This window comes from Oryctolagus cuniculus, chromosome 19 (genome assembly GCF_051225735.1).
Source record: "Oryctolagus cuniculus isolate XC-2025 breed Fujian yellow rabbit chromosome 19, ASM5122573v1, whole genome shotgun sequence".
NCBI classification, from domain to species: Eukaryota; Metazoa; Chordata; class Mammalia; order Lagomorpha; family Leporidae; genus Oryctolagus; species Oryctolagus cuniculus.
In genome coordinates this window covers 63611479-63629180 of record NC_142885.1, presented here as the reverse complement: position 1 = coordinate 63629180, position 17702 = coordinate 63611479, and the positions used below count along the sequence as shown (strand labels likewise).

The 17702-nt window shown below is 48.8% G+C and overlaps 1 pseudogene; it reads left to right on the top strand.

The window, feature by feature from the left end:
- The first annotated feature begins 5079 nt into the window (after window positions 1–5079).
- Window positions 5080–5567, top strand: LOC138846882 (large ribosomal subunit protein uL23 pseudogene; annotated as a pseudogene).
- Window positions 5568–17702: the final 12135 nt, after the last annotated feature.

The following is a 17702-nucleotide window of genomic DNA, read 5'->3' as shown; positions in this document are numbered from 1 at the left end:
TTCATAGAGGGGACACTGGTATCTTCAGATTTTTGTATCCAAGGGGGACCCTGGAACCAACCCTACAAGGATACTGAGGGACAATTGTTTTGGCTTAGTAGAGTCTTGGCGGGGACTAAGTGATACAATGTATAAAATGATTGGAACAACGTGTATCAAACAGAAAACAGATATTAGCTATGTCTCTATTATTTTCCCCTTTATATCAATGGTAAAGCATGAGTTCTAGAACATTCTACCCAGGTTCAAATCCTGCATGCACTTCTTACTTGTGTGAACTTGATTAAATCACTCAGTGCCTAAAGCCTCAGTCTCATCTATAAAATGGCAATGATACAAGGGGGTCTTCAAAAAGTCCAGAGAAAGTATGTTTTATGAAAAAAAATATGTATGGGCTTCAATTTTCTGGCACCAGGATAAACTGATTTTTAATTCCATTTTTCCATGAACTTATTCAAGTACTCTCAGATGTGTGTCTTGCTCACAGGATTGCTAAGAGGATTAAATTCAGGTGATGCACATGAGTTGCCTGCCACAGCAATGGACACATAGAAAGAGATCAATATGCAGAGGCTATGTTGTTAATTAATACTGGGGTCAATGCCCAAGGTCACAGAGCCAGTGTGACTGACATAGGTGCTTCCTGCCTCCCCACTGAGTGCTCACTCTGCTACTGGCTGCTGCCTCTCACACAATTAAAATTCCTGGCTCTGCCCTCCGAGAGTCACTGTTCCTAAAAAAGAACTCCATTTGTACTGGGAAGCCACAAAATAAATTGTCACCAAGTCCAGCGGTCAGGTCCAAATTGCATAAAGAACATTTCTCTTCATTAGGCAAAGGCGCCCAAGGGTGTGGGCTACAGTGAGAGGCAGCAGGACTCAAGTTCAACAACCAGGTGCAGGAGCCCACAGCCCCAGCCGGTACCACACCACATGCAGGAGCCCACGGCCCCGGCCGGGACCACAGGTCTGCACCTTCTCTCCAGCTGGGTGACTGGGAGCTGATCCTCAGCTTTTCCACATGTAATTGGGGAGTTACTGAATATTTTAATAAGTAGTATGCTACTTCAGAGTTTCCTTGGTTGAGTGAAGTATTTGGAGGAGTTCATTGTGATTGGATTTTCTTGGAATTTTTTTTGTTTACTTTTAACTGATATAATAATTGTATATATTTGTGGGTATAGTGTGGTAATCTGATATACATATACAATGCAAAATGACCAACCCAGGAGTAATTAACATTGCTGTCTCCTTAAGCATTTATCATTTCTTCATGCTGGAGACCTTCAAACTCCTTTCTTCGAGTTCTTTATAAACGTGTAGTAAGACCATCATGAACTGGAGTCACCGAAGCCTGTTTCTCCTACCTAACAATGTGTGCCTTGGGTACACATTCCTTGGGTCTTCACAAAAAGATGAAGTATTTCTTGTGATTTCTATACAACTTCATATGTGCTAAATGCAATGCAATTCTAATTTGAATGCTGAAACAAAATGAGGATACTACTGGCAAATTGGGTAAATCAGAATACGCCTGTGGTTTCGTTGGCAGCAGTGTATCTACGTTAATTTCCTCGTTTTGACAAATGCACGGGAGTGATATGAGATGATGACACTAGGGACAACTGAGCGACGGGAGTGTGGGATCGCCGTATACTCTCTCTGCAACTTTTCAGTAAGTCCAAAGTTGTTCCAAAATCAAAAGTTTATTTAAAAACAATCCACAAAGCAGGATATACTCAGGAAACTGGCCTGTATGCCACAGAATATCTCTGGAAGGATGCCCAGGGAACTAGTAATAGTGGTTGCCTCCGGGGGAGGATGTTGAGGGAGACAGGGAAGGGAAGGAGAGGAGGAGGAGGGGACGATACAGAGACACAGGAGAGGGAGAGGGCCGTGTCTCACTGAGGGGCCTGGTTTGGCTTTGGTGTGCACATACACGAGTGTGCACAGAAGGCTGAGATGGCTGGCAGCAGCTGACGGGCAGGCTCCTGTACATTTACGTCCCCGTGTGTCTGTGTGCGCTCCTGCTGGGAGGGCAGCCCAGTGAAAGCTACAACTCCATTGGAAAGCAAAGGAGAAGGCGGCTTCATGGCCAAGGCAGAACCCCCAAGCGCGCCAAGGCACGGTCTACCCGACCTGACCTATCCCTTCAAACGGGAGGATCCAGCTGTCTGAAGGGGGCCGAGGATCCCCATGACAGTGGAACTCAGCTCTCTATGTACCAAATCCTCTCCTAGGTGCCCGTTCAACTTGGAGTCACCAAGTCCTCAGAGAAAACCCCCAGCCCTGGAACTGGTGTCTCCAGTTACACCAGACCCCACTGGTACTCCATGGTGGAGTTCGGGTTGAGCTTAGATGTCTGGAGCAGAACCCAGCGAGCCTCATAGCCCCGGGGCTAGGAAGAAGCTCCTGCCTCACTGGGAGATAGTTTTTGGCAGGGAGGGGCTGCCCTGTTGAGTGAGGAACAGGCGACCAGATCTCTCCAACTGGGTTCCTGGAACTGCAATTCCCACAATGACCAATAGAGGGAAGCAGTTGGGATTCTAACCACAAGTTTAGACCAAATGAGTACAGTAAACCCCAACTCCAGGCTTCAGGCCTCATTTTGAAGGTTTGAGGGGAAAAAAAAACCCTCATTTTATCACATAACAGGGAGCAGTGCGATGTGTGGGAGGAGCAGGAGTTTTGCAACCACACTGCAGTCGGTTCCAGTTCTCTTTTCCTGCTCCTTGGGAAGGTCATTGAACCTTTTTGAACCTCACTTCCCTTCTCTGTGAAATGGGTTTTATAAAATCTGAAAATTAAAAATAATCAGTGGCCATTCACTGATGGCGCTCTAAACAAACAGCCATCGTGATTATTATAATAAAAGAGCTTTAAACTGACAAAGAGATTAGCAGTAATAAAATGCCATTTGAATGCTAACTGCAACAGGTACCAGGCTAAGCATTTTGGGTGCTTTATATGATTCAGCCCCCAGAATCATTCTTTGAGGTGTGTTTAATTATTACAGCTAAGAAGAATGAGAATCCAGACTGGGACCAGCAAGGTGGCTCAGCAGGTTAAGTCACCACCTGTGATACCAGCATCCCATATGGTCACTGGTTCAAGTCCCAGCTGATCCACTTCTGATCTAGCTCCCTGCTAATGTGCCTGGGAAGGCAGAGAAAATGGTCCAAGTGCTTGGATCCCTGCACCCACGTGGGAGACCTGGATGGAATTCCATGTTCCTGGCATTGGTCTCGCCAACTCCAAGCTCTCCATCCCGTTCCCATTTGGAGAGTGACCCAACACATGGAGTATCTCTTTCTCTCTGTCTCTCCCTCTCTCTGTAACTCTGCCTTTCAAATAAATAAATAAATCCATTTAAGAAAAATGGATGAACCCACAATTGGTAAACTACTTTCCCAAAGTCAGACAGGGACTTCAGTTAGCCAGGCCTAACTGCTGTGTAAACACTGCCTCACGGAGTCAGCACATCAACCCCCATGTCGGGATTCTCAAAATTCATTGATCAGTAGAAGTGTTCGGGGAGAGATTAAAATGCAGATTCCTGGGCCCTGCCTCCACAAATTCTGGTTTTGCCAATCTGCAGTGAGGTCATGGGAATTTACATGTGACAGGTCATACTTTCCAACCGGCCACCACAATATTGCCCATCCTGCTGTTCTAGAACCTCCCCATTTTTCTCCTTCAAGAAACAGTGTGTGAACCCTTAAAACTCAGCAGGCCTGTTTTATTCCTTCAATCAATATGGTAGCTCAGAGGTATAGATCAGAAAAATGCATTGCAATTCTGCCTTGTTCTCTTGGGACGTTTACCTCTGGAACCCAGAAACCACCGCACGGTGAGGAAGCCCGAGCCTCCTCTGCTTGGGAGAAGAACCCAGGTCCACAGCAGAATTCCCAACCAACAAACACATCAGGCTGCAGCCCTGTGAGAGAATCTCCGAAGGCGAATACCCCAGTCCTGACCTGAGCTGGCCCAGCACACACATTCCTGCTGAACCCTGCCCACGCTCAAGAGTCATCAGCAAGCCGGTTGTCTGAAGGCACTGTGATGTGGGACAGTGGGTTACACAGCAAGAGACAGCCACCCAGGCAGTTCCATCACGGGTGGTCAGAAGTCAGTACTTTAAGGTACACTGCCATCTTAGTGAACATGGAAGGAGCTCAGTCATCAACCCTGTCCACCATGTTGCAGCCTGTCTCTTTGTAAGCACCAAAGCCATATTGGCAGAGTGACTTCAAGGATCCTTGCTTGGGGCCAGCTTCATGGTGCAGCTAGTTAAGCTATCGCTTACAACACTAGGTTCCTGCGTTCAGCCTGGCCCAGCTCTGGCTGTTGTGGCCATTTGGGAAGTGAACCAGATGGGAGATACCTCCTTTCTCTCTCCATTTCAAATAAATAAAATAAATCTTTAAAAAAAAAAAAAACCTACCTTCTGATGACTGTACTTATTACCTGGATGGTGGCGATGGCACCATGGGTGTATGCACATGTTCAAACTCATCATGTGTACATTAAATATGCGGCTATTCTATAAACAGTTATGTCTCAACAGAGCTGCTTTTTTAAGAGGAATCACTTCCTCTCCCATTGGGTTGATGAGTAAACACTGAGTATCTTCTGCACCCACATACAAGGGAACTTCTAAAGGTTCGTGGGGAAAAAATGGAATTAAAATTTAGGATCATGAGAATCCCAAGGGAGCTCTTCCTGAGCTCACAGCTTATTGTGAAAACAAGGTACCGACCCACCCTTAGCAGGCCAGACGGGATGGAAAATTGCAAATGAGGTCTTTTGATGGCTTTTGTCCCTGCCTGGTAACTGAAGGCCAATTTGATGGTTAAGGTTTTTATTTTTTTTTTTTCCTTCGAAGTTGTACTTTAAAAGCCTACTGCTACAAGTCCCTTTGGGTCCATTCCTCTCTTGGAAGCCCCCTCCATGCCGCTCTGGCTGGGAGCCTTTGACTCTAATAAATATTCTTAAAACTCAAAAAAAATTTTTCAAAAAAGCCTTAAGGTTTATGTTGGTGCAAGAGAATTTCCAAATCCATGTACAGTTTTTCACCAAGATGGCGCCGAAGGCGAAGAAGGAAGCTCCAGCCCCTCCTAAAGTCGAAGCCAAAGCAAAGGCCTTGAAGGCCAAGAAGGCAGTGCTGAAAGGCGTCCACAGCCACAAGAAGAAGAAGATCCGCACGTCCCCCACCTTCCGGCGGCCCAAGACACTACGCCTCCGACGGCAGCCCAAATACCCTCGGAAGAGTGCCCCCAGGAGAAACAAGCTTGACCACTCTGCCATCATCAAGTTCCCCCAAACACGGAGTCGGCCATGAAGAAGATAGAAGACAACGACACACTGGTGTTCATTGTGGATGTCAAGGCCAACAAGCACCAGATCAAACAAGCTGTGAAGAAACTCTATGACACTGATGTGCCCAAAATCAACACCCTGATCAGACCAGACGGAGAGAAGAAGGCGTATGTGCGCTGGCTCCTGACTATGGTGCTCTGGATGTTGCCAACAAAATTGGGATCATCTGAACGGAGTCCAGCTGGCTAATTCTAAATATATGTTTTTTCACCATAAAAAAAAAAATCCATGCACAGCTCTCCCAGAACATGCATTCCCCACGAATTCTCAAAACACCTGCTTGTGTGGTTGCAACAACATCTTGGCGCTTCCCCCACCTCTAGGTAATCAAATCCAATTTTCCATCCATATTTGCAAAAGTATTTGCTATCCAAGCACGAAGCAGCTTTGGAAACTCCTGAGTAAATAACACAAGTCCAAGAACAATATTCCCAGGCCAGTAGTCATAGGGTGCAGGAAATGACAAATCTCTCGGGACTGCTCAGTGTCACCCAAAGACTCCCCCAGGTACTGACTCCAAGGCGTGTGCGACCACTGCCACTCCTGGTAGAGTGGGGAGCCAAGGACGGGGCACAGAACTATGGTGGAAGAAGAGGACTCCAGGACCAGACCACTTGAACTTGAGTCCTAACTCCATGACTTCTAGCTGTGTGACGTGAGGGACGTTGCTTAAGCTTGCTGAACTTCAGTTTTCCACTGTGCAAGATGATTAGCAATAGTAGTAGCTTCCTCACTGGGTTGCTATTGAGATAATACAACCATCTTACAAAGGAAGGAACTGAATGCATATTCAGTAAATAGAGAAGTTACTGTTCTTTAATGTGTCGTTACTATGTGCTGCCCAGGCCAGATCAGAACGGTGGGAAGGACCTTGGATGGAAACCAGGAGACCTGAATGCTTGTGCTGGTTTTGCTGCTGACTGAATTGGGTGCCTGAACACCAAGGTCGTGGCTGAAGCTGTCGTCAGCAGAGGGGGAGCGACTAAGGGGTGCTCTCCAAGCTCACACCTCTCTCTAGCCTTCCCTCTCTCGGTACTGCTTGGAGCATCCTACTGCCAAAGATCCCCTTTTAGGAACAAATGGCAGAAACAAATCCCAAAGTGGCTTTAGCTAAAAATAGGAGAAATAGCTGGCCCAGAGAAGCCAAACCCAGAGTTGAGCAGTCAGTTCCCCAGGGACGCAGCCAGATCCCAAGGAAAACCTCAATCTGAGTCTCTCCCTCCCTCTCCCCTGCCTCCTCCCCTGCCTCCTCCCTCACCCTCACTTGCTCATTACATGCACCCTCCTGCACGGCACTGTCTTCCTCCTAGTCTGGGAATATTCATAACAATGCTTCCTGTTTCACAGTTTGGACCTAAATCCACAGAAAAAGTGCTCCAGGCAAATGCCGCTTGAGTGCCTGCATCCCCTATCGGAGTGACGGTTCAAGTCCCAGCACCTCTGCTTCTGATTCAGCATTCCCGCTAATGCGTCCTGGGAGGCAGCAGACAAGGGCTTATGCCTTCAGTCCCTGCCACCCCATGGGAGACGCAGGTGTTGTTGGGCTCCTGCTTTGGACTGGCCCAGTCTGCTCGCTCGCTCACTCTCTCTCTCTCCTCTCAAGTAGATGAAAATAAACATATTTTAAAAGAAAAAATGGCTGGCTGCCATCCCTTCCCAAGCCCAAAATTCCAGTATAGAGGCCCATTGACCCAAATCAGTTGCCAAATTCTTGATGAGTTAATCATGGCTTTGGGGTGGGGCCATGATAGGATACGGATATTCTCCTGGCTCCTACAGTACACCCTAGAGGTGAACTCCTGCATCCCCACCATTCCTTTCAAAGTGTTCCTACTCTAACCCTCATATAATCTTTACAACTTCACAGTGGACACAGAACCGACAGCATTAATTCCAGTATCACACAGGAGGACGTGGGGGCTCAGGGAAGCTGGATGCCATGGCTGAAGACAACAGCCCATTTCCAGCAGAGGCAAATCCAGCTAAGAACCAAGGTTCCTTGTCCAGCACTCTTTTCCAAAATGCACTCTGTACTTGCCTAATTCTTCCAGAATGTTCCTGAATGAAGACCCAAGAGGGTCACAGTCTCCACCCCGGTAGCTACAGAGGCCCTCATGAAGCCCTTGAGGGTTGCTTTCTGGGCTTGACATCTCCTTGCCCACAAATAGGAGACCCAGGGACTTCCACACTCAGTGAGGGGAAAGCACACGCTTCAGGGGACCCTAAGAATGGAAGGGAAGGCAGCTAGAAGATGGCCCAGAGCAGCCCCACGCTCTGGCAGAACAGATGTAATCACTGGGAAGCCCCTCCAGCGTCTCCCTCTGCACGCTCCCTGGACATCATGGGGAATTTGCTCCTCTGTTTTCACTGAGCTTCCCCAGGGCAGGCAGCGTTGGCTTCCCCACCTCCCTTCCCCATCTGCAGCATCGTCTTCCCTCCTTTGGACGTGCCGTGATGGCCATGCCAGTCTGCCTGCTCTGGGGCCTGGGCAGCTCTGGGTGTGCCGTGATGGCCGTGCCAGTCTGCCTGCTCTGGGGCCTGGGCAGCTCTGGACGTGCCGTGATGGCCGTGCCAGTCTGCCTGCTCTGGGGCCTGGGCAGCTCTGGACGTGCCGTGATGGCCGTGCCAGTCTGCCTGCTCTGGGGCCTGGGCAGCTCTGGACGTGCCGTGATGGCCGTGCCAGTCTGCCTGCTCTGGGGCCTGGGCGACTTACTTGTGTGCTTCATTCCCATCAATGCTATGAAGAGCACTTATGTCATGGATTTACTGTGAGAATTAAAGAAGGTAGTAAACATAAAATGCTGAGCAGAAAGCCTGCCATGTGGAAGATGTGGTTGTTATTGTTACTGCTTAGACTCAGGATTAGTGGCTTGGAACTACAGAGGGGGGTACCGTTTTTAATCAGATTGTTTTCATGATATAAAAGCAGTGCAATCTCAAAGAAAAGGCAAAGCAAGAAGCTGAGACACTCAGTGGCACAACTGGCCTGTCAGTGGGATGAATGAAGGGCAGAGAAATGTTTTTCTGCATTTAAGTGGGGGAAGGAGGGTGTCATGGCAGAGCCTCAGTTGAAGTCCCAGCTTTCCTTCCAACTCAGCTTTAAAGCACACCCATGGAGGCAGCAGGTCATGGCTCAGGTACTTGGGTCCCTGCCACCCAAGTGAGACACACGGATTGAGGTCCTAGCTCCAGGCTTGCCCCAGCCCTGGCTGCTGGGGGCATCTGAGAAGTGAAAATGCAAATGGAAGCTCAATCTCTCTCTCTCTCCCCTGATCTCCTTTCAAATAATAAAAGTAAGTAAGTTTAAAGAGTTAGGGGGCTGGCACTGTGTCACACGGGGCTGAAGCCTTGGCCTGGAGTGCTGGCATCCCATACAGGAGCCAGTTCAAGTCTACGCTGCTCCACTTCTGATCCAGCTCTCTGCTATGGCCTTGGAAAGCAGTGGAAGATGGCCCAGGTCCTTGGGCCCCTGCACCCATGTGGGAGACCTGGATGAAGCTCCTGGCTCCTGGCTTCAGATCAGCTCAGCTCTGGCCATTACAGCCATTTGGGGAGCAAACCAGCAAATAGAAGGCCTCTCTCTCTCTCTCTCTGGCTCTACCTGTCTCTGTAACTCTGTCTTTCAAATAAATGAAATAGAGTTAGAAGTCATGATAGCTAAGTGCAGTATATCATTCTTGATTGAATCAGTTCAGGAAAAAAAAAAAAACATTTTGAAGGATGAGCAGGGAAATCTGAATATGGACCATTTATTAGGTAACATTAAGAAACTGCTCTTAACATTGTCAGGTATGACCATAATATTGTGGTTACGTAGGAAAACGCTCCCTTTTTTACATATACATACTGACATATTTAAAATAAGATATTCTAATGTCACAGCCTAGAACTACTTCACCAAAAGAAAAAAATTGACAAAAATATAGCAAAATCTTAAAATCATTATAAATTTAACTTAACTAACTTAAATTAATGATGCATTCGTAGTACTATTCCCTCTACCTTTGTGTATGTGGGGAAATCTCAATAATAAACAAAGGAAACTTTTCACACAAAAGTAAGATTCAGCAACTCTCCCAAAGGACCTGTAACTCCCCCACCCCGGAAAGGAATCAGTGCCGTGTTCTGATGCTCCTCCTTCTGAGTTTTGTCTGATTTAACGTCACTGCCACCACAAGGCGCATGAAGCTGTGCAGTCAGCTTTTCTCGGAATTGTAAGCATTTTTCCTCATCATTAAAAAAGCCTTTGCAAACATTTTAATGGGTCCAGAATATCCCTTCCAGGGGATAAAACAGAGAGGCCATATATTCCTGCACCCCAGAACTGCAATTATAATTAGAACGACAATGAAAAGATAACGGTGGCTAGTACTCGCTGAGCCCTCACCAAGTGCCTGGCGTTCTGGCCGGCAAAGCCCGTCACTCTGCAACCTGTGAAGCAGCTGCTACGCTTTACTCCATCTCCTAGGAGAACGGACTGACGCTCAGAGACGTTCAGTAACAGATCCAGGGTCACACAGCTCGTGAGTAGCAGAGCCCAGAGCCACACTCGGGCTGGAGGGCGGCTTTTGTTCACTTACTCCTTCAGCAAACCTTGATAGGCCGGCTACCCTGGTGCATATGCTGAGCTGAGCCCTGGCCCACACTGCTGCAGGACGGCAGGTGATTTAATAGAGTCCACCCAGAGGTCACGAGAGCCTGCAGCACCAGCTGTCCTTCTCCACCGCAGGCGACAGAGCCAAGCCCCAAGCTTTTAGTGACACCTCTTCCTGTCCAGGAACAAGCGACGCTGGCAACCAGAGAAAGGGCAGAGTGAGAGATGATTTAGTATTGACAATTAATGACACCAGAAACCTTTTAATATTCATATTATTTATTCTTAGCTCTCTCTGGCTGCACCGGCACTAACAGTTTGTTGTTAATGAGACTGGGAGCGTTTTTAAATCAACTTAATTGACATTTTTATGGTGTTCGGCAGGCCCTAAGCACAGGAATTTCAGCTGGGAGGCTGAAGAAGAGCTATGGGAGGGGATGGGGCCCCATGAAGCCTGGGACGAAGGAGAAAGTCATTGGGGAGCAGCTGGAGGAGGGGAGAGTCTCATGGACCCCACTGGGCCCAGGAATTTTAGACCAGGGCTTCTTACTGGTCCTCCACTCCATTCCCATCACAGCTGCACTGCCCTGAAGGTTCCACCTAAGCCCTACCACTCAGTGCCTCAGTTTCTCCATCTGTAAAATAGGGATCATGCTAGTCCCTTCTTCACAGGGTTGTTACAAAAATAACACGGGTTAATTTATGCAAAGAGGTTACAACAGCACCTGGTATTTTGCGACTGTTTGCATTGTTATTGCTGCTTATAAAAATGAATTTTATGAGGTTTCCATGGTCATTGTTAACACCATGTGCCAAATATTCTGGACTACCTCCTGTAAGAAGGACATGTGACTTCTTTTGGCCACTAGGATGCAGATGGAACCGATCTGTGTCACTTCCCAGTAGGTTTAAGAGCCAACACATTGTCCACTATTGCCTGTGCTCCATCTGCTATGAAATGGGCAATGTCCCACATGAAGGACCCTAGCAACCAGGTCCCAGAGGGTCAAGGACACAGGACAGAGGCTCTGCCCACTCCCAGTGGTCACACAACGTGAGGAAGAAACAGGCATTTGTTGTCGGAGGCCATGGAGCCCAGGAGCCACCTGCCTATCCTAACTGACACAGTCTCTGCCTTCAAACACTCTTGGTACCCTTGAGAAACACCATGAAACAGACGAGGACTGTGACCGCAGAGAGCAAAGAGGCTCTGAGAGCTGCAAAGACCAACAGCAGGGGCCAGATTTGTGGCATAGCAGGTAAAGCCGCTGCCTGTGATGCTGACATCCCATATAGGCCCCAGTTCGAGTCCCGGCTGCTCCACTTCTGATCCCGCTCTTTGCTAATGGCCTGGGAAAGCAGTGGAAAATGGCCCAAATCCTTGAGACCCTGAAGAAGCTCCTGGCTCCTGGCTGTGGTCTGGCCTAGCCCTGGCCATTGTGGCCATTTGGGCAGTGAACAAGTGGTTGAAAGATCCTCTCTCTCTTTCCCCCAACTCTGTAAATCTGACTTTCAAATAGACAAATTAAATCTTTAAAAAAAGACCACCAGCAGATCCAGCCAGGAAGGATAGGTGGGAAGGTTCTAGACAAGCTTCTTCCCATTTGAGCCAGGAGGAAGGACCGCACAGAGGCGTGTTAGTGGCCGGCGTCCCTGCCTGCACTGCTGCAGGTCACTGTAATCTTACACCACCCTCAAACAGCCCCAGAAGTAGCTACGATGACGATGATCATGGCCCACTCCTACTTCAAAATGAGTTTACGTAACCTGCCCCACATCCCAGACAAGAGGACTTGGACCCCCGCAGGGCTCCCACACTGCCACCACACTACTCTGTCGCCTGTAGAGGTCTCCCCTTCCACCTGCGTCTTGAATCACTTGGGGCAAGGAATGTGTTATGAACTCATTAAAATAAAGATTAACCAAAAATAAATAAATAAAGATGAGCAGGCCCATTCCAAACCCGCCGCGTTAGGCAGAATTCATAGACCCCCTTGAGCTCTGTCCCTTGGTGTTCCACCAGCAGTACTCCCCTCCCCCCGAGTGCAGCTGGGACCCAGGATTTGCTGCTAACCAGTAGGAGACGGCATAGGGGACCTCGCTCCTGTGATGAGCTTTCACTCTGTAAGACTCCATCTTGGCCCACAAGGGAGACCTTCATGCACCTCGTGAGCTGGCTATGAAGGGGCAGCCTGTGTAGGAACAGTCTCTAGGCCCGGAGCATGGCCTCAGGCAGCAAGAAACCGGACTCTGCCAGGAAACAAATTCTACCAACACGTACATGAGTCTGGAAGCGGGTCCTTCCCCACCTGGGCCTCCAGACAAGAACAGGCCCCCCACCCCGGTCCCCCGACGGCAGGGCTCGTGCGCCTCTAAGCAGACGATGTGGCCTCGGCGTGTCCAGACTTCTGCCCGCAGAAGCTGAGAAAACACAGGTGCATGGCTTCAAACTGCTGGACCCGTGAGAATCTGATCTGCAGCCCCAGGCGCTAACACAGCTGCTCAACCCAGATCTCTAGGGATGCGACTCAGGACGTGACATTTTAATAAGATGCCTGGGTGATCCATACGGGCCATAAAACTCGGGAAATGGCAGTGTAGTGGTCAGGATCGTGCCACTCAGAATCCATGTGGTTGTAAGCAAGTTACCTAACTTCTCTGGGTCTCAATTTCTCAGTCTGAAAAGTGAGAATAGTAGGTAACATAGGGCAAGTAATAATACAAAGCACGAGACAATACATGGAGCATAGCATGAGACGGGTTCGCAACATCCTTGTAAGTACCACTATGCACCTGGAAGAGAGAGCAGAAGCTAGCAAGATGACGGTGAGGGGAGCAGACACTCCAGAGACAACAGCCCTGTAGGCACAGGTTGCAAGTGATGGGAGGGAAGTGCTGATGTCCTTCAGCCACGGACTACCACTTAACCCAGTTTGCTCACTTGTTGCAATGCAGGAAACACACCGTGGGGAACCATGGGGCATCACTGTCAGACAGGCAAGAAAGGGCTAATTACAGACTTTGGGCTCCTGCGAGGCAGCTTGGAGAAGGGTTTAAAGTGGTGGACTTTGCATTGGGTTGAATGCTATCAGGAACGAGGAGGGAAGTCTTAATTAATAAATGTTAGCTAGAAAGGAAGACGTAGGAGCTAAAAATTGTAATTGCTGGAGAAGCAGCCGTCACTCACGCTAGCCAGGATAGGTGCTGTGGTCACTTCTGTGGTTTGGACGCTGCTGCACTCTATCGGTTCTGACATGACTGTGCAGCAGTCCTGTCTTGTCCTGGCCCAGCATGGTCACCGAGTGGGCTTGGTCTCCTCTCTTCTCTGCCACATTCTTGTCTGGGAAAACCCTAACTGTCCTTTACATTTGCTTTAAAACCCCCTCCTCCATGAAGCCATCTTGACCCATCCTGACCCCTAATGGGACCACTCCGCCATAAAACCCATTAGTCTACAATTTTTCATACTAAAATATCCTCCATGGTGATCTCGATACTCTTTGGGTCTGAAAGAAAGACAGCCTAACCAGGGGCCAAGAAGAGGAGAGGAATGGCCCAAAGGAGTCAGCAAGGACTGGTGACTATGAAGTGTCTGGTCATGGTGGGAAGCCCTGGGCACTAGCTCAGCGGAACCTACCCACCAAGCAATCAGAGGCCCAGGTGAACTGGGTTGAGGGGCCAGCCCCACCTGTGGACTAAACTGGAAGCGATGCAGCAGAGTTGAAGGAAGGATTTGTGTGTACATTCCTCTGGGCTACTGGTCCCTGAGTCATAAAGAGTGTTATTCTTAGACATTTCCAGGCACAGAGAATCTAGTTCATCCTACTCAGGAATGGCGGCTGCAGGGTTGAGTTTCTGGCACACACAGGGCTCTGGAAAACCTGGAACTGCTGGGGCCTGCCGGTGATGGTGGTGCCACCAGACAAGCTCACGCTCCTGCACCCTCCTGGGGACCTGGACTCTCAAAGCCCTTTGAATAAACCCCTTTTCTGTGTAATTAGCCAACGCTGGCTTCTGTTAATAGATGTTCTTCTATATAAAGATCTGGAGGCAAGGAGCTGGTAGGCTCCACATGTGGAGGAAGGATGGGGAGGTGGAGATGGTGTGCCTGATTTGATCAGCTGACGCCGTGCACCTGCGTTGCTCCACAAAGCTGCACAAGGATTACGTGTAAATCAAACATTTCCAATAAATAAATAAATGAATAGTCCTCGTTGGTATACCCACAACCCGCTTACTCAGGGACAACTGCTGTTCAAAGATGCTCAACTGTCCCTAATATTTCTGTCACCCAAGAATTCATTCTTTTTCATAAAAATGGAATTACATTTTACAGTGTAGTAGAGACTACCACCGTTTATTTGAGCAATTCACCAATTGTTTGAAGTGTTAAGCTCTTTCCAAGTAATCCTCTAATTTTTTTTTAACAACTTGATTGTTCTACCTAATCCTTGATTGTCTGCAGGCTTCACACACTGTGGAATGATTTGACTGATAACAGATTACAAAGGAAAGTCAGCTCAGGCCCTCTCCCCGGTTCTTGGCCAACCACCACCTTTGAGTGCCAGGCATTGTCCGGAATTCTTATTTTTTTATATATTATGATTTTAAAATTCACATATCAAAAAGAAAATATATAAAGACAAAAAACTACATATCATAAAATGTACCATCTTAATCGTGTCTAAGCGTACAGTACAGTAACATTAATGGTATACACATTGTCACATAGCTCATAGGCACTGGAACATTCTCGTCTTGGAAGACTGGCATTCCAGATCCCTGGAACAGCCCTCTTCTACCTGTCTCCCCAGTCCACGATGGCCATCACTCTTTCTGTTCCTTTGACCCCAACTACTCAAGGTACCTCAAGTACGCAGAATCACCCAGTATTTGTCTTTTCTGACTGCATGGGGTTCATCCATGTTGTAACAGACAGGATTTTCTTCTCTTAGGGCTGAATATATCCCAGTGTAAGCATGTACGTTTCTTTTCCCATTCATGCCTCTGTGGGCATTCCGTTTCTTCCACCTCTTGGCTGTTGTAAACACAAGTCTGCAATGAACATAAACTTCTTTGAGATTTAATTTCACATCTTTTGGCTATTTACCCAGAAGTGGGCGTTCTGGATCATACAGTAATTCTATTTTTACTTTCTTGAGGAACTTGCGTGCAGTTTTCCATCATTTGCACCATTTTACAGTCCTGCCAGCAGCGAGCAAGGGTTCCGGTTTCTTCACATCCTCGCCAATACCTCCTATTTCCTGTTATTTGCTTTGCTTTGTCTTTACAATGGCTATCCTCATGGGCATGAGGTGATATTGTGGTTTTTACTGGATTCCCCTAGTGAACACCTTGTCATGTGCTTGTATGCCATTATATATATTTTCTTTGGAGAAATGTCTATTCAAATCCTTGAACCATTGTTAAATTGAGTTATTTTTGTTGTGGTCCTCATTCAGTTATAGAATGTCTTTACACATCCTGGACATTCACCCATCATCAAATATATGGTTTGCAAATATTTTCTCACGTTCCATAGGTTGCCTTTCACTCTGTTGGCTGATTGCTTTGCTGAACGACTCTAATTTCTCAGCACATATCATCCGATGTAATCCTCACCAAAAGCAGGAGTGGGAGGGGGAATTCAGATGGGGAAGTTGAGACCTAGGATAGTCTAAAGCTCACCCAAGGCCATGCAGCCGGAGTGCCAGAGCCAGGATTCAAAGCCGCACTTTGTAGCACAAAAGCTCTTGCCGCTGTGGGATAGGACGAGCTGCATCCTTTGTGGGTGTTAGAAACATCCACCTGGCGCCAGCTCTTAGGCAGCCCTGTTCCCTCCAATATGTGCCTCAAATGCCTGGTATGGCTGCCCCTGCGCTCCCGCAAGTTCCCTGCTCATCCACACTTCCTCCCTTCCCTGCAGGAGCTCAGAGACAGCTGACACCAGGCAGGCGAGCCACCGCTCCCTTCTCTACAGCAGAATACACCCGCTCAGGTTCCTCTTCCCGGTGGCTCTCGACTGGCCCTCAGACTCTGTCCTGACACAGCACTACCACCAGCTCCTGTCAGTCAGGCAGGGCTGACACATGAAACACAGGAGATGAGACCTCGCTGGACTGCATGAGTCTTCTATAAAAATGTTAAATGGGAAAACAGAAACAGTGATTAACATTTTGTATGCCGTTAGCATGCTTCCAACACAGTGCTTACTGGTCTATACATATTACCTAGCTTCTAAGGGAGAGCCCTAGAATACCTCTCTCTCAGCTGAGAAAAATAAAGCCCATAATGCTTAAACAAAGTATGAAAAATGGTGATGCTGGTGAAAGATGGGGCCAAGAGTGCAACCTGCGGAGCTTGGACGACCCATCTGTCCCCAGCAGTGTCCCCAGTGTCCCCACAGCGGTCGTCACACAGTAAATGTGGTCTGCTCTCCACACCCGGGGGGTTCTGCATACAGATTCAATGAACTGGGGCTGGAAAATGCTGGGGGAAATGCAACCGTGTTGCATTACTGCTGACATGGAAAATGCTGGGGGAAATGCAACCATGTTGCATTACTGCTGACGTGGCTCCGGGCCCAGGAGGATTGTGGCACCTGTGCTGAACACGTACAGACATTTTCTTCCCTTGTTATTCCATGAACGATACAATGCAACAACTACTTACACGGTGTTTAAAGGACACAGGAGGGTGTGCACGGGTTCTAAGCAAACGCTGCCTCATTTTAGATAATGGACTTGCACGTCCTCAGATCTGGGTGTTCACAAGGGTCCTGAAATCGATCCCCAAGAACGACTGCACATAATCGGTATCTCCTAAGTGCCTGACTGCATGCATGCATGAGCCAATCAGCCCAAGGTCTGGCCCAAGGGTGGGAGGGCGAGGTGGCACCAGCCGCGCCAGCGTCCCGGGAGGCTGGGCTGCGGATGATGGGTTGTGACTCAGACCCAGCTCCCAAACCAGGCAGGAAGAACTGCCTCCCTGTTTCTCAGCCTGAGAGTTAAACCTTCCAAGATTATAATTATCCTGCTCGCCCCACCCACGGCACTGCTTCTCCATGGAGCCACAGCTCACAGGCCTGGGGGCTCCCAAGGAGAGGGGGCGGCTGAGGACTGGCAGAAGGGAGGCCTCCGGGGTTCTCTTAGCGAGCAAAAGGAAGGCGAGAAAGCCATAGTCCTGGAGCTAGGGAGGGAAGCAGCCGCAGGAGAGCAGGAAGCCCCTGGTGTCCTCTGAACTGATGGGGAAGGCAGGGTGTGGGGCAGGGAGCCAAGGCTCGGGGTCCGGCTGGTGGTGGGATCTTGAGCCTCTCCAGCTCTTCTCTCCGGACATCCACTTCTCCATCCTGAAGGTGGCCCAGGAGCCAAACTCACTAACAGGCTTGAGGCCCACGTGACCTCCTGGTGGACAGTGGCACAGGCCTGAATCTCAGTCTCCTCGGTGGGAGAATGGGGATGTTGGTAGATGCTGGCGTGAGAAGCAGCTGTCAGACCAAGACAAGATGACTGAGCAGCCGGTGCCAGGCCTGGATTCCAGTAAGCACTCAGTCAACCTCGGCAGTCACTAAAGGGGAGACGTCACCATCTGAGCCACCTTCAGGGCAAGGACTGGAGGCAAGAAGCAGAGACGGGGCCTCCGGGAGCAGTGCTGTAGCCCAAGAGGAACCCGGGGTCAGGCCACCAAGAATCTGCAGCTTCTCCTATTTTCTCCTGACCACACGCAGCTGC